This window comes from Antechinus flavipes, chromosome 2 (assembly GCF_016432865.1).
Source record: "Antechinus flavipes isolate AdamAnt ecotype Samford, QLD, Australia chromosome 2, AdamAnt_v2, whole genome shotgun sequence".
NCBI classification, from domain to species: Eukaryota; Metazoa; Chordata; class Mammalia; order Dasyuromorphia; family Dasyuridae; genus Antechinus; species Antechinus flavipes.
In genome coordinates, this window is record NC_067399.1 from 568,809,002 (window position 1) to 568,826,692 (window position 17,691).

A 17,691-nucleotide genomic window follows, 5' to 3' on the forward strand; every position below is an offset into this window, starting at 1 on the left:
AGGCCTTTGGTTTTAAAAGCAAGAAAGAACTGTGTTGGTAAAAGAAGTCCCTTAGACGGGGAAAAAAAGTCTCTCTTCCTAGTGCAAGTTCCCATGAAGTGGGTGAACTGGGGTCCTGGTGGAGGGAAAGAAGGGGAAGTGTCTCAGCTTCCTGAACAAAGGTCAGTTTTTCTTACTGCTGATGTTCTTTTGGGGACTTTGTCTTTGGCAAAGAGGGATATAAAACCTTTTCTTTGGGAGGGGGTGGAGTGCTGGCACTAGGGCTGGCTCTGAGAGAGGGAGCTTAGTGTCTGCCTTTCGATTGGGCATTGTTGAGACCAAGGGCCCACAGGACACTGCCAGCTGCCTGAGAAAGGGGGCATTGTTCCACCCCCATCCCCCTCAGATCCATGCCACTGGGAGAGCCAAGGAAGGGGTCTGTCAGTGCATTCCCTTCCTCTGCTTCCCTTTAGTGCCTCTTGCTCCAGTGCCAGAATGTGAGTGGAAAAGGGCAGCAAGGGGCCTATGATGGTCTTCTTTTAGCCAGGGCAGCTGGAAGGTGACATAAGCCTCAGAGACATGGCAGTTGAGCTAACTAAAGATAGTTCATTGATCAAGGATTTGCACCCTGTGAAGTTTGGGGTCTCTGTTGTGTTAAGAAGTGACTAATATTAAATCTCATAAAATGAACATAGTTTAAATTTAAGCTCACGAACAGTTTCCCCTAGTCCATTTCATAATGGGACTTAATGTTGGCCAGGGGCTAAGGATAAAAGTGAGGAAGTGGGGAAATTGTACAAATTGGCTCTCAGATGCCTCTGCTGGCCTAGGTCACATCAGTGATGTTCAATGAAATTTTGGAAAGTTCTTCTTCCCTTTTGGACCCCTAGATAAGTGAAGACGTGGAGACCTGGAAAAATCCATAAGCTCCATGCAAGTATGAACTGCTGTGATAAATTTCTAAAATCTATTTGTAAATGGAAGAGAATATAAACTCAGATAAAAGCTATTGAGCTGGGGGGCATAGTGGATGAAGTGCTGGGTTTGGAATCATAATAACTTTGGGTTCAAATCCTACCTTTGATTCTTGGCCAAATCAATTAATCTCTACATAGCCGATGTGATGAAAGCTCTAGAAGTGATTTTCTAAATCATTTGTAGGTTATGGTTCCATTGTTCTAGAGTATCCTGAGTTAATGAAATCAAATCATTGAACTTAAAAGCAGTGAGTATGATCTACAACAGTGGGGTCACACACTAAATAAGGTGGCTATAGCACTTCAGAAATAGATGAAAATGTAACTGGAAAATGTTTAACAAAATTTTTAAAAAATACAATAGAACATAAATGGTTCTCTAAGTCAATATAATATGGAAGTTTAGTGGCTCCTGCTTCCATTTAGGTGATGGGATCTTTAATCCCACCTACAAGAGGCTTTTCTTGGTTTCCTCCTTAGCCTGCTTTGCCTGTACTCTGAGACAGCTTTCCATTTGCCTGTCATCTATCTTGTAAGCACATGATTATTTACATGTTATCGTCTGTATTAAAATATGGTGCCCTTGAAGTTGGAGACTGGGTTATTTTGTTGATTAGTGGATTGGAGGTAACCAGGATTAGGTGATTTGCCAAGTCACACAGGTAGTAAGTATCTGAGATCACTTTTGAATTCAGGTCCTCCTGACTCCAGAGCTGGTGTTCTATCCACTGTTCCACCTAGTTACCCCCAAATCATGTTTTTACTTTTCTTTGTGTCCCCAACTCTTAGCACTGTGATTGACACATAGTTAGTACTAAATAAATGCTTGTTCACTAGCTGAGAGTTGGACTCAGGCCTCTGACACACATGCTAATTGTGAATTCTTGGCTAAATCATTTAACCCTTATTGAGACAGACTGCTTTATTTGCAGGATCTGGATCTTTATGGGTAAAGATCAGGAATTCTCTATATCAAGGAAATCAGGGGCCTGATTTATTGATTCCCAAATCATTGATCTTCTTTATTCTACCATGTTGCCTCTCACTTATTAAAGTTGAATTTGTTTAGGTCTTGAATTTTGTTCACTTTCATTATTTTATTCACTGAGAGAGAGGAGGCAAAAAAAGGAACATTCTCAGGTTTTGAGAGAGATTAGAAACACTGATCATAATTGTATCTAACTGATCATTTGGTCAATAAAATGTAGTCATATGAAACAGAATACTTTCTCTTCTGTCCATTTTACAGAATGAACAACAGCTTTATGGTAGCATCATAATATAGTGAAAAGCGCTCTTTAATTGAAAGCAGGATAATTCTGGCTTTGCCACTTGATAGCCTAAAACAGATCATTTAATCTGAGCCCCTGCTGCTGTGAATTTACAGTTTGGGCCAATTGACTCAGATTAAATGTAAACAGCAACCATTTCTGCTTTGGCCAGAAACCCTAAGAATCTTCCTCTCCAAAATTGATTTATTTAAATTTTTTTCTTTTTCTTTTTTTTTTTTTTGGCAAAGGTGAAAGAGGAGATTCTTTGTCTCAATTGCTTAATGTGTGGTCTCAGTCAAACTGAGACCTGTTGAAGACCTTAATATAAAAAGGCCACGGTCTTCCCTTGTATCCAGGGTCATGTCCAGTCCTGATTTCTGTCTGGCCACTGGACCCAAATGGCTCTTCAGTCCAACTCACTTGCATGTCATCTCCCTGATCCTCTTCAAGAACAAAGGACAAACAACAGTTTGGACACTCTGGAGCCTCCATTCCATTTGAATCAGCATATTAAGTACAATACACTGCTTTAAGACTTTGGGGCTACAAAACCAACATCCCAAAAATCACCTGCCTCATGCTTCTAGTCTAATGAGGGCTTGTAACATGAACACAAGTACAGGAAAACACAAGCATATGCAAAGAACACAAAGGGAAGGAGTGGTAATACCTGGGGGATCAGGAAAAATCTCCAGTAGGATGAAAATAATAATTCAAGGCTATTGTGAGGATTAAATGAGATAATACTTCTACAATGTTTGGGGATTACAGTGATAAATAAATGTCATTTGTGTCCTAGATATGTGACCTCAGCAAATCACTCCCAATGAGCTCTAATTTCTTGTTCTTAAAAATGAGGAATACCAATACTTGGAGTACCTATCTCAAAAGGGCCTGAGCCTAAAATGAGATAATCTATATAAAGCAAACATAAATATCTATTATTATTATTATTACTATTATTAGAATGGAATCTTACCAATTTGGATTCCATTAAATCAGAATTTGTGGTGATAGGAGCAGAGACTAGAATAAGATTCACTTCTGTACTGTCTTTGAGGAGAGGGGTTCTTAAGGAAATCAAGAATATAAACAAGATCACTGGTCATGAGAATGTTTGATTTAAGATAATTTTTTCTTTAAAAAAAAAAAGATCCATGAGAGGAAGCTAGTTGGTGCAGTGGATAGAGCACCAGCCCTGAAGTCAGGAGGACCTGAGTTCAAATTTGACCTCAGACCCGGGGCAAGTGCTTTTTTTTTTTTTTTTTTTCCTGGGCAAGTCACTTAACCCCAATTGCCTCAGGGGGAAAAAATAGTTTGTATTATTATCTTTAGTTTTTTATAACATCTATGTTTCCAAATGAATCTCCTTAGACTTCTCCTCTCAGAAAGCCATCCCCTATGGCAAAGAATTTTAAAAGAGGCGGGGGAAATAATGGAAGTGGGAAAAGCAGAGCAAATAGACCCCCCCCCCAAAAAAAGGAGGTGATAGGGGAAACTGACAGAAAGGTATAAGCAAAATTATCCTATACATCCAAAAAGTTTGATATCTTTAGTTATCCTCAGGCATGACCTGCCACTTCTTCAAAGAAGAGATGGAAGTATCTTCTTATATCTCTTTCTTGAACTCAATCTTGATTATTATAATTTCATACCATCTAGTTTTAATGGCAAAAAAACAACTTTTTCAAGGACTGATTTTCCTTTACCAACATCCTGTCTTCATACAAAGCTTGTAGTAAAATACCATTTACATGTCATTCTTATCTATTTGTTACTGCAGGTCTCCAAAAACTTCTACTTGAAAATACTTTTTAAATCCTTAAATTTAATTCTTCTAATTGAAAGTAATAAATTATTTTTTACTTATACGGTTTAGCCTTTTACTAATTCCAATATGCACCTTCCAATACTCCTTTATTGCCAGTAAATTTGGTGTTAGAGTAGATATCCTGATTTCTTTGGGTTATACCTAGAGCAGTAGGGAGGGACTGGTCAGCATACAACTGGTCCAAGTAGTAATATGGGAGAAATCTTCTGGTTCTAGTAATATAATCATCCAAAGTGACAAGAGTCTCCTTTTTTTTGAGTAGCCAAAATTTATATATATTATACACACACACACACACACACACACACACACACACACACACACGATATATATTTTTCTCTTTTTTTTTATCCAGAAAAGTAGCATTGCAATTGTCCAAAGTACAATATATCTTTCTATCTCTCCTGATTTTCTACCCTTGTCTTGAGTATGAGCATATTTTCTCAGCCTTTCCTGAAAAGAGAAGACAACCTTCTTCCTCTTCTGCCTTTTACTTCCCATTCTCCTAAAAGGAGTCAGGACTCAATTACAAGAGAGCCTCACAAATTCCTCTCTTCTTCCTGAGTAAAATATAAGCTACTAAATTACTTACCATTTCAACCCATCTCACAGGATTCTGGACATTCACACAGACCCATATCCTTAACCACTGGTCGTATCTGGATACAAAAAACCTGCTTCTTTCATCATTTGAAAGGATTATTAGTATTAAAAAGAAATTCACTTCAAATCTGCAAACATATTAGTATTTATTAGAAACAGATTAGCTTAACATAATTTAATTCTATTTCTTTAATAATAATTTATATTTAATAAATTAATTAATATTTAATTAAATAGTAATAACAATTAATTTAACATCAACAGTATTTAATATTTATTAAAATATAATAAAATTATATTTATTTAATAATAAAATGTATTTAATATGTATTTTGTACATATAAAAAAATAATCAATCCACAGTACCCATTACATGCCAAGCACTCTGCTATAGGCACTGGGGGTTCAAGCTCAAAATATTAAATAATTTCTACTCTAAGTTTATATTGTCATGGAAGAGGCAGCATAAGCATAAGAATAACAAATCTAAATTTATAAAAGTATTTAAATACAAGGCAATTTGGGTAATAAGGTCCTAGCTGTTAGGGGAATCAGGAAAAGTTTCATGCAGAAATTGGTGCCTGACCTGCATCTTAAAGGAGGTGTAATAAAACCAGTCACCTTACTTGAATATTGGGTAGCAGAGCAAGGGCTCACAGCAGGTGTTCTTAGTTTAAATCCATACAGACTGGTGTCCCTTTCATGTATCTACCAAAGCAAGCATTGATTGAGTCCCAGAGTGCACAGTGGCTACTTCATTTGCAGGTGGGGCAGGATGCATTTGAATGGCTACTCCCATACAAATAATTACCAAACACACAAGCATCAGAGTGCTTATTAGAGCTAACTCAGGCCTTTCGGGGGTGTTTTGGGCTGCCAGCTGCTTGAATATAGGTCTCTCCTTGTTCACAAAGGACTTGCCCGACTGTTGACCTTTGCTCAGAGCAAAAGCTGGGATCAAGGCAATGAAGTAAAAAATGGTGCAAAGGAATTACAGAATGTTATGGCTGGAAAGGTCTGAGGGATCATCTAGTTCAACCCTTTTGTTTTACAAATGAGAGATTACACAACTTCTGCAAGGTCAGAGATGGAGCCAGTAGAGACTGGGGATAAGAAGGCCTTGCAGTGTACTAGGAAAAGAACAGTTGGATTTTAATAGGCAACCTTAGGGCAATCTCTTTATCTATTTGTGCCTCGGTATAAAATGAGCTTACTAAGATCTCTTCTCAGCTCTACCATTCTATGAATACAGAAGCCAAATGCCCTCATATAAATTGATGTTGCTTCCATGAAATAAAGGGGAAAACTAGCATCATCATTCATGAGAACTTTGAAGAGAAATATTCCAAGAATCAAGCTTTTATATTTCCATTAATTGTGCAAAGGATCAATGATTTAATTAGATTTCATGCCCTCTCCTGATGCAAGTCTCAATAGAGGGGGTCTTCATGAGTTACTATAATCTCTCAAATTCTTCACTGTTTTCTGAGCCGGGTTTTTTGTTTGTTTGTTGTTTGGTCTGTATTTTTTCACACAAACACATAGTTTCTTACTGGCTTTCATGGTTTTTTAAACTTGAGAGTAACCCTATCTGTAGCCAGCCTTTCGGTGAGGAATCTCTTCAAACTCAACTGGACTGATTCATGGTAACAAATATGCAAAGTCCACCTCCAGACCTGTGCCTGAAGGCTTTCCAATTTGGCAGGATTTACTTGAAACTATGATTTGTTCTTATGGCTTTTGGGAACCCAAGGTCACCTCTCTATATGATGAGGCATTAAAGAAAGATTGTAGTGAAGGATTAACTTGCTATTTCCTCAGAGTTGGATGGAATGTGGGAGAAAAAAATGTGGCTCTTCAAATCACTCAGTGTTTGGTCCCACTTTGGTCTTTGGTCTCCAACATGAAGCTCACCACAGCTATGATCATGGTCCAGTTTTATCTCTCCCCTACCTCCACTTCCTGTTTCTGGAACCGTAATTAAATCACTATTACTATTGAAAAGAATATGTTCCCTATTGTTCCATTCAAAACACCTATAACCTAACTAAAATACAACTCCCTCAACACTAGTCTGCATTTTATTGCTTCTCTCAATGAGGGCAAAAACTGTTTTAGTTTTAGTTTTTAGTTTTTGTCTTTTTATCCCCAGAACTTGGCAAGTGATTAGTACATAGTAAGAACTAAGTGAATGATTCTTCATTCATTGATTCATTCATGTTACCTGAAGAGGAGCTCTCATTTTGGAGGTGGGGAAAGAGGAATTTATATGACTGAAGATTCTCTCATGAGAAATTAATTGTATACACGTAATTGTTTATTGACAGCACAGATAAGAGAAAGAGGTCTAAAGTTCAGTTCTCATGAGCTGATTCAGATTCTTTTCATAGTCTACTCCTAGACAACCCAGGAAAAGAACTCATTAAAAAAAATCATTTAGCAAACAGTTCTCTACTATACTCCAGAGAGGTTTTCAAGCTAATGCTGGATGAAAAAAGTTCTAATTCTTTCCTTATTCCTCTTCCTCTTTTAAGGGCTTTGATTCAATCTACTTCAAGGGACTTGGCCTTCAAATTCATACTTTGAAGTAGGTCATTCACATTGGGTAGTATAACCCACAGTTTGTTGAATGCCTTAGAGGCAGAAAGCAAAACTAACCCTAGAATATGAACTCGAGAAAGGATGTCAGAGATCATTTAGTCCAATGCCCTCCTTTGACAACTATGGAAACTGAAGCCAAGAGATAATGATTTGCCCAAGACTACACAGTGATGTTTAGCTTCTGTACCTGATGAGGCAAGAGTGATATAATTTGTCAGCAAGCATTTCAAGGAACAATTTTTTTGCTTAGCAATGTATTGTATACTGTGGGTTACAGAAAAAGGCAAAGAAACCCAAATCTATGCTCAAGGGATATACATTCTAATAGAGGAAAAGACATATCAATAACTAGGCATAGATAAGACAGAGTATTTTAAGTGGAGAGAACTTTCAGAGAAGAAGCATCAACAGTTGGAAGGATTAAGAATGATGTTCTGAGGGCAGCAGTGGATAGAACACCAGCCCTGAAGTCAGGAGGACCTGAGTTCAAATGTGACCTCAGACATTTAACACTTCCTAGCTGTGACCCTGGGAAAGTCACTTGACCCCAATTGCCTCAGAAGAAAGAAAGAAAGAAAGAAAGAAAGAAAGAAAGAAAGAAAGAAAGAAAGAAAGAAAGAAAGAAAGAAAGAAAGAAAGAATATTCTGTAGAAGATGGGCTTTGAGTTGAATTTTAAAGAATCCAGGGAAACTGAAAGGCAGGGGTGAGGGAAGGGAGCATCACAGTTAGGAGAAATAGCCTAAACAAAGGCAAGGAGATGGTGATGGAGTATTATATTGCAGGAACTGCAAATAGAGCAATGTATGGTGTCATACTCATGGAGACGAGTAAGTGTAAGAAAATAGGAAAAGCTTCAAATGTTAATTTATATTTGGTCCTAGAGGTAAAAGGGAGTGAATGGAGCCCACTTAACAAAAGGGTGATATAGTGGCTAAGTAGAGGAAGGATTAGAATAAAGAGAGATTTAAAGTAGGGAAAGTAGTTAGAAAATTATTTCAGTGGTCTAGATGAGGGTCTGAATTAGGGTTGTAGTTATATGATAGAGAAAAGATGCTAAAAATGTTAGGAAGGTAGGAATAACAATTTTGTAACAGATGCTATGTGAGATGAGTGAAGATGAAGAATTGAAAATGATATTGAGGTTTTGGAGTAAGATGATTAAAACAGGATGATACCCTCACCAGCAATAGGAAAGTCTAGAATAAGGAAGAGGGATTGGGAGAAGAAAATAAGCATTAATTAAGTGCCAGGTACTGTTCAAAGTGCTTTACAATTATTATCTCCTTTGATCCTTACATCAAATCCGGAATGGGTACTATTATTATCTCCTTATTATAGCTGAGGAAAAGGAGGCAAATGGAAGTTAAGAAACTTATCCAGGATCACACAGATAGTGTCTGGCTAGATTTGAACTCAGCTCTTCCTGATTGCAAACCTAAGACTTGATCCACTTCATGTTGCCGTCCCAAAAGATAAGTTTTGCTTCGGATATGTTAAGTTTGAAATACCTTCAGGACATAGAGTTTGACATGTCTATGAGGAAGTTGGAGATTTGGGACCAGTGCTTAGCAGATACTAGGATTAATGACATAGAGATCTGGGATTCATCTGCATACAGATAATCATTTAATTCATCTAAACTGAGGAACAAGTGCTAGATATGGAGACACATCCCTGGCATTTCCACTTACAAGCTGTGTGATGTTGGCCATGTAAATTACTTTGAGTCTCAGATTTCTCATCTATAAAATACAGGAGATACACTAAATGATCTCAGGTTCCTCCCAGATTAAGTTATTATGACTCTATTATTTCTTTTCAGGGATTTATGGTCTTCATTCTTAGAATGACCTTGATGGCTCCTGCACATGTCTTCAGATCTCAGCTTAGTGGTTGTAGAGGTGGCTCTTAGCATCTCTGGAAATTATCTCACTCATCTCCCTCATTTTATAGATGAGGACATAAGGTTAAGTTAAATGACTTGTCCAAGGTCCTACAATCAGTAAAGAGTACAGCCAGGACTTAAATCCATTTACTTTGCCTCCAAATCCAGAATTCTTTCCTCTCTATGAAGTTACTTCATTATATTTGGTCTCGCTATCCTGTTGCAAGTTGGTTCTCCTGAACCTACATTGCATCCTCTGAAAATAAAAGTATCAGAACATCCTGTCCCCCAAACTCCTGGGGCAGCTACATAAAAGTAAGGTAGGTTTAGATAGGACTGGGCTGTTAGGCAACATCTTGATACAATAATAACAGAACAGATGGCCTAAAAGACATACAGCCTCATAGCCAGTTGGCTGCACTAAGGCTAAAAAAAAGAGACACAGACTCAGAATGGAGGAGCTCCTGCTAGAGCTCAGACTGTGACCTTTCTTTCGGAGGTAGAAGTTATGTTGGCTATAGGTGACCTGGAGAAGCAGAAGGGACAGAGCAGGGAAAGGTGAAAGTCCAATGATGGTGAAACTGCTCACTCCTTTCTTTACTCTCACTCCCCCCCTCCCACCCCCACCTCCCAAGAAAAAGGGAAGATAGAGGATCATAGTTTTAGAAATGATCTAATCTAACTTCCTCCTCTCAAACTACTTTCTATTTAACTACTTTGCATTTATTTTCTTTGTATTTATTCTATGTGTATTTACATGGCACATGCTTTACCCCCCAGTCAAATACTAGCTCCTATTGATGAGTAATGTTTTTTATATTAATTGTGTATCCCTAACACCTAGCATAGTCTCTGACTCAAAGTACACATTCAATAAATGCTTGTTGATTGATTTTATAGATTAAAAAAAATGAGAAGGCATTTGAAAAACTCAAGTCTCTTGCCCAATGTCAAAAGGAAAAAGTAGGTTTCATCCACCCTGTTTCTCAAACTACAGAAGCAGTTGGGAATACAAAAAAGATAATAGATTTCCATCCCTGCTAGGCCAACAGTAAGATATTCTATGTTCCCTTGTCTGTCATGTTACTTCCTCACAAATAATGAGCCTTAACCTAAGGTAAAAGGTTACAGATTTGTGAGGTCCTGAGATTCTGGAGCAAACCTCAATTGCTCTCTCAACTCTCCCCACCCCCTTCTCTATGCAGCTCAGCTGCTGGGAGAGGGAGGACGTGATGCTGTTCCTGTCGCTCTCTCCTATTCCCATGATGCTCCTCGAACACTCAGCCCCATTCTCCCACCACCCGAGTTCTCGGGACTTCTTTGACTGTCTGAAAGCAACTGGCACAGACTTTCCCAGCAGATCCTTCGGGTTCCCACGGCTGCCTCTGCATTATGCAATAACCCCACTCCCCACCATTTGCAACCCTCTTCACCCCTCCCCACCCCTCCACCCCCATCTCCTGAAGCCTGACCCTGTGGGTCCGCCTCCCCCCCCCCCCAAGTGCAGCAGTGATGTCATCATCAGTCTGGCCCTGGGAACCTGCATTGTTAGCTCGGCAAATAGAGAAATCCCTACTCAAGCATCGCAAATGAGGGCAGGAGAGCCCCGGATGGGGACTGTTGGCTCCCTCCCTCTCTTTGAGTTGTCAGCAGATGAATTCAGCAGGGAACAAAAGGAGCTGCAGCTGGTGGGAGAGAGGGAAGGGAGAGAAACCCGAATTCTGATGGGAGATGGGAAGCAGTGGGGGAGCTGAGAGCCCGTTAGAGGAGGGAAATGTCCCACCATAAAGAGCAGGGAAAGACCCCAACATTGTAACCAGACTAGGAGGCAGTCCAAGGGTGAGTGAGCTCCAAAGTGAACTAGCTCCCATCCTTCCTATACTCTTCCTTCTGCTCGGGTTACAAATAGCCCCTGGCCAGTCTGCCACAGGAACAAGGAGCCCGTGACTATCTAGTAGCTACCTTTTTAGCTGTGGCTGTCCAGTGAGGAACTCCAGCAGTCTCAGTGGAGACCCCCCACCTCTCACAGCCTGCATGGTGGTTAAGCCATATGAAGAATGGAGTTGATGTTGTAATCAACTGCCTCAGATTCAGGCCTGGTACTTTGAAGTGAGCTGTCACCATCACTGGTTCACCTTGATTTCTGTGGATCCTGGGGCTACCTTCAGGCTTCTCACCAGACACCCTACTGGTTGCTCAGACAATCGTAAAACAGTAGGTCTAAAAGGGAGGCTCTCTTTCTGTTCCCAGGCATTTATTTTCTAAAGAAATCTATAAGGAGGGTAGTAGCACTGACATAGTTACCCCTTTGTATCATAGTTGTAGTTTCATATAAAGCAACTAAACTTGGAACAATAATTTTTGTTACATATTAGTCTTTCATACCACCCACACTTTGCACACTCATACATAGACACTAACACCAAGAAGGTTTGTGTGGGTGAAACAGTGTCAAGAAGGTACAGCTCTAATTTCTGTCCTAGAATATCTCTCAGAGGAGAGTATGACATCCTACCAAGGCTACTTATTTACAAACCACACAGAAACATTTTGAACACAGGGTCAACAGTCAATAGATCCTATTTCTCTTTTGTATCTTACAGATTCCTTCCCCCAAAACTTTAATCTTCTTATCTCACATTTTCCTGTATTTGGTTAAAAACATAGATGTCACATTTACAAAATGTCCAAGATTCAAAGCTAACATGATAGAAGGAAGAAGTCAGGGCATAAAATACATTATATTGCGGCAGTAGAGGATTTTACTTTCTAATAAGAAATGTAAGAATGTTTCTAGATTTATTCCTACCCAGATATCTCAAAACAGGCAACAATTTTTTGAAATTTGGCACAGCCGGAGCTCCATAAAGAAGCTTTGTAGTCTACTCTCCAGGCAGTAGAAAACACTCCTTAGAACAATCTACTGGAGAAGTCCTTGGAGTTGGGTAGTCAAGGGAGTGTTACTTGTATCCTAGTCTCCCTTCTGGAGCTGGGAGGACTGTGAAGGGAAGCATCAGCATCGGGGCCTAGCCTGAGACAGCCCCAAGCCACATACCAGATGTTTGCTGCTGAAAGGCTGCCTTCTCATTGAGCTAAGAGGAGGGAATAAGATCAGTAGCAGGGCATTGAAGAAGGCTGTGAAAGGCACTTCCACCTGAACTGATGGGGTTGGGGCTGTCCCAGGGATGCTGCCAACTTGCCAAGGAGAGAAGGAGAGGCTCCCCAGCTGAGAGTCTTCTGACATGGAGACAATATCTTTTCTCATGGTGGAAACGCACAGTCAGTAACCCTGACTGAATTGCCTTTTTCTCAAACACAGGCCTGGCTCAGCATGCCTCCGGGGTGAAGGGGCAAACTATAGAGGCCAAGATAGAATCCAGAGCCACAGCTGTAGGGATCAACACAGTTGGGCTAAGGGACAATTTGTATGGAGGCCAGAGAGCTAAAAAGAAAGAAGAGAACCTCCATGTCCACATCCACAAGTGTGGCCCAAATCAAATTAAAATATAATTGTCAAATGTTGAGCAAAATAAATAAAAATACAATAAAAAACAGGTAATATTACATTAAGACTTAGTTCACACGTGGCCCACAGATTCTTATATATGACATAGTAGTTGATTGATTGATTGTGTTTTATCCATAATCCTTAGTGTCAGAGCTAAGATTTGGCTCCAGATGTCCTGAATCCAAGTGTAAAATTCTTTCAACAACAGGATATGCTTAATATATTTTTGTGGACTTGAATTTAATTATTACAATTTTTTTTGATATTATTCGGTAAGAAATGACCAAAAGGATGATTTCAGAAAAGCCTGGAGAGACTTACACGAGCTGATGCTGAGTGAAATGAGCAGGGCCAGGAGATCATTACATATTTCAACAACAATACTATATGATGATCAATTCTGATGGACCTGACCATCTTCAGCAATGAGATGAACCAAATCAGTTCCAGTGGAGCAGTAATGAACTGAACCAACTATACCCAGCAAAAGAACTCTGGAAGATGACTAAGAACCATTACATTGAATTCCTAATCCCTATATTTTTGCCTGCCTGCATTTTGGATTTCCTTCACAGGTAATTGTACAATATTTCAGAGTCCGATTCTTTTTGTACAGCAAAATAACGATTTGGTCATGTATACTTATTGTGTATCTAATTTATACTTTAATATATTTAACATCTACTGTTCATCCTGCCATCTAGAGGAGGGGGTGGGGGTAAGGAGGGGAAAAATTGGAACAAAAAGTTTGGCAATTGTCAATGCTGTAAAATTACCCATATATATAACTTGTAAATAAAAAGTTATTAAAAAACATTTTTTTGAAATTATGAAATAGGAAAAGTGTAATAGAAAGTTCAAAGAAGTTTATCCTGGGAATCAGGCTTCTAGGACTTTCTCTGATTCTTACTGTTGATGTGACTTTGGTCAAGTTAAATAACTTATTTGGGCCATAGTTTTTAAAATGAGGCAGGACTCATTTTAGAGTTAGACTCAAAATCTCTATTTTATCTTCTTTGCTCAGAATGTGCCTTTGTGCTCAGGCTCTAGTTCCTTACCTATCTAGTTCTTTCCTGAAGCCTCCAGACTCTGGAGGCAGAATGGGACTGGATCTGTCCAAGAGGTCAAGCCTATGGATTGAATCTCAAAGGGAGGGAGGAGGTTCAGAGTTCAGAAAATGATGTACATTCAAGGTGACATCCCATGAGTATAATGAAAGAGATTGGGTAGGGAGGGACAAAGCAGAGATGGAATCTTATAACTTTAAGTTGCTATGCCTGCCTTTCCCTGCTAAAAAATATTGTAGACCCTGAACATTTGCCTGATTTCCCACTGGGCTAGTCTGACAGTGTATCAGGCTGTCATTTCTGAAAAGGATAGGAGGACTAGCCTTCATAAACAGAATTAAATAAACAAATGCTGCCTGCCCCTCCTCCTCCCATTCTCTTCTCCCCTCAGCAACTGGCCCTAGAATTACAGAATGTCAATGGGTAAAGAACACAGACACACTGGTGGGGGAAGGGGATTTAATTTTTTTAAATAGGACTGTAGGCCATCTTGGAACAGGTTTTTGTATGGTTTAGAGAAGAAAAAGGAATGTCATTTTCCAGACCAAAGTTGTTCCTTTGGATGACCCATCCCAACAAATCTTTACATCTGGGTAGTGGAAAGAGAGCAGCCTGTATACAGCTCCCATCAAAATCCCAGGGGGAGCCAAGAGGCAGCCTCCCTCCCCCATTCTCCCTCTTTAGGAAAGAAAGAAATGGATAATAAAGTTCTTATTTCCACCACATTTGCCATTTCCTGGTCTAAGTAGAGAGTGTCAGAAGAGTGACAAGCTAAAAGCTGCTGATTACTGTGGATTCATGGCATTTACTCCCCCAGTGAAAAGAGCAAACATCAGAAATAATGCGGTCCAGCCTGCTTTGGGAGCCTAACCCTGCAATTAATCAGCATTCAAGGGAGGAAGGTGGAAGAGCATCAGATATGCACAGAGAGAAGAGAGCACGTGGCAATTAAAGGGACATACATTCATTCTTTCTCCCCCCCAACACTGAAAGATGTGTGTGTGTGTGTGTGTGTGTGTGTGTGTGTGTGTGTGTGTGTGTGTGTGTGTAAGAATCAGTAGTTGCTTTGCAGTTGATGATTTGATTCTATACAAGTTAATTTGGGGATTTGAATTCTGTTTTCTCTGTCTGTGTTGGCACTCCTTTCCATCTCCATTCTGGTTCATCTGTCTCTATGCAACCATTTATCCACAGCATCATCAAATTCTACCATATTGTCCTGACCTGCACTTTTCCCCCCTCACATCTTTCTTGTATAGATCTTGACTACAGCCTAAAATTGGCTTTTTCAATGTATATCTATATGTTTTTTTCTAAAAATAGTTTCATTTTAGGGAAATGATCTATATTCAGATCAATAGAATATTAAACTGAACTGAGCTTTGTAGATAGTTAAATAAATATGATCTTTGATCTTTTTGAATCAACATGGTACAAAAAACTTATGATCAAAATATGATATTAACATGAACATAAAAATGAGAGAGTGTCTTGCAAATAATTCTTGTCCCAATGACCTGGAATGGAAGTAGGATAGGGGAAAAAGTGGGAGGATTTAGTATTTGTACAGTTTTACTTCTTCTTAAAAGAGATAGCATGGCATAAAGATTAGAGTGTTCCTCTCAGAGCCGGTAAGATTTGAGTTTAAGTATTACCTCACACATATTGGATGTGACTCTGATGAAGCCACTGGAATTCTTAGGGTTCTAGGCAACTCTCTAAAATTACAAATTTCAGAGAAGATGCTAATCTGCATAGGTAAAAGGAGTTTTTTTTGTCAAGTGAAATTATAGATTCAATCCCTATCTCTTTCCCCTTTTTCTTCATTGTTCATGTGTGTTTGTTTTGGGGGAGGGCAAACATGTAAAATAAAAAGTTTTTTTCATGAGTAGGCTGGCAAACTTTGATACATATTTGCAAGATTATTTTAAGCATATACATTTTATCATAGCAACCAGAAAGGCTTCAGGCACGACTCAGTCCAAGTTTAAATTTAAATTAATGGTTCACCGGAGTTATGTATTTTTATATGACATATTTTACAAAATCCTAAGCAAACTACCACATTCTATAATCTGGATATGGATTTCTGGAATTCTTGCAACTTGCAGAGGAAAAGTCGGATAGAAATAGTAAGTCAAAAGAAAGATTAAAAATGAATTGAGATGGTACGAATAAGGTGAAAAAGTGAAGGCTTCCATGGAACAAAGATGCCTCTAGTCTAATTCATAAAGACAAAAGAATTTGCCTGATGAAGAACGAATGAGGACAAAGTAATAAATTATCAAATTTCAATAACCAGTCATAGATATGAGACACTTGGGTCTGTCTAGGGAGGCTACTTTTGTGTAAGTATGAATGAAGAAATCCAAAAACCCCTTCTGTTTCCAGGAGACCTATATAGGTTAGTGTGTCCTATATAGGTTAGTATAAGTCTAATATAGTAGAGAACAAAGAATCCTATTCTGGAGTCAGAGCTATATGATTCTTTAGATATCCTGAAATCCACATATAGATTTCAGGACTCTGTAAACTTGAATAGTTAAAAAAAATACATCTTTATTTCACTAACCTTTGGTTTACTTTAAAATCCTATGTATTTTATTTTATGCATTTAAAAACATTATGAAGAGGGATCATAGGCTTTACCAGATTGTAATAAGAATCCATAGCCAAAAAAATAAAAGGATTAAGAATCTCTTACCTATTCTAATAACTCAAATTTAACAGCTGAACAAACTAGTCCTAGAAATATGAACTGGCTTACTCCATGTTCCAAAGTCTGTTAGAGGGAGAACAGGAACTTGAACCCAGGTTTCAACTTGCAGCCCACTGTTCCACAGTATCATATGCCCTTCCTGAATCAAGGTTTTCCTGTTGGCCTAACTCAGCCCAGATCCCTTGCTCTCTGAGCTCTCTGAGGCTATGTGGTGCTTGATCTTGGTGACCTCTAATCCCCAGGGGATCAGTAAATTAATCCACTACAGCATGAAGGGCCTGGGCTCTGTTTAATCTCCCCCTTTTGTATAATGTGATGGCTAAATGACCAGACAAGAGGGAAAACCCACAGGGGGGTCAGAGGGGAGGGATGTGGCAATTAACCCCTCATCCTGATGCAGGGAAGGGGTCAAGGGTTAGGAAGGGTCTGGCTGCCAGCTGCCAAACCTTGGGAGGGCAAGACTCTCAGGGGCTACCAACAGGTGGAATTCCAACCCTAGTTTCCAGGCCAGGCCCATAGAGAGCAAGCACTTCTGCCAGACTCTGGGGGCTTTGTCAAGATGAGGTGGGGATCAGGAAGGTTTCACCCTCCCAGGGGCTTCAGAAATAATAAATGAATCCCATTTGAAATCCCCTCTGCTGCCTCTTCCCTTCAGTAGCCTTCCTATTCAGCAGAATATGCGTCCCCAAAATGGTATTTCTTGCTTACTTCACACAAACAAGTACCTAATATCTCACTTTCTACCAGACACCTCCAAACAAGGTTTGGTCCCCCAAACCTCCTCCCTGCTAAAAGAAGCAGCTGATTCTACTCACACCCCTACCCCCACTCCCCTCTCTTCCCTATTCCACTTTACTTTAGAAGAATAACCTGTGATAATTTTATTTCTTCTTCTTTCTGGCAACTAATGGACTCCTTAAATAGCAAAAATTGCGGCCTGTAATTAAGATCTTGCTTTTTAAATGATTAATCATTCTAACCCCTTTGAGCAGCATCCTACTTATGGGTCCTCTCACATTGAAATGCAGATCTGAAACAGGGGAGGGAGCGAGGCCTACCAACCAAGGAGCAATTAAACCATCCCAGCTGTCACTCGGCCTGTCTGTCTTGCCAGCCAGCCAGTCATCACAGAGAAAGAGGTGAGGTCCCACTCCCCTGAACAGAGGTAGGCACAGAGATTGGATCAGGTAAGACAGAAACAGAAGCCAATTCTGCCCCTTTCTCATCCAGGTAAAATAATCCCCCAGGA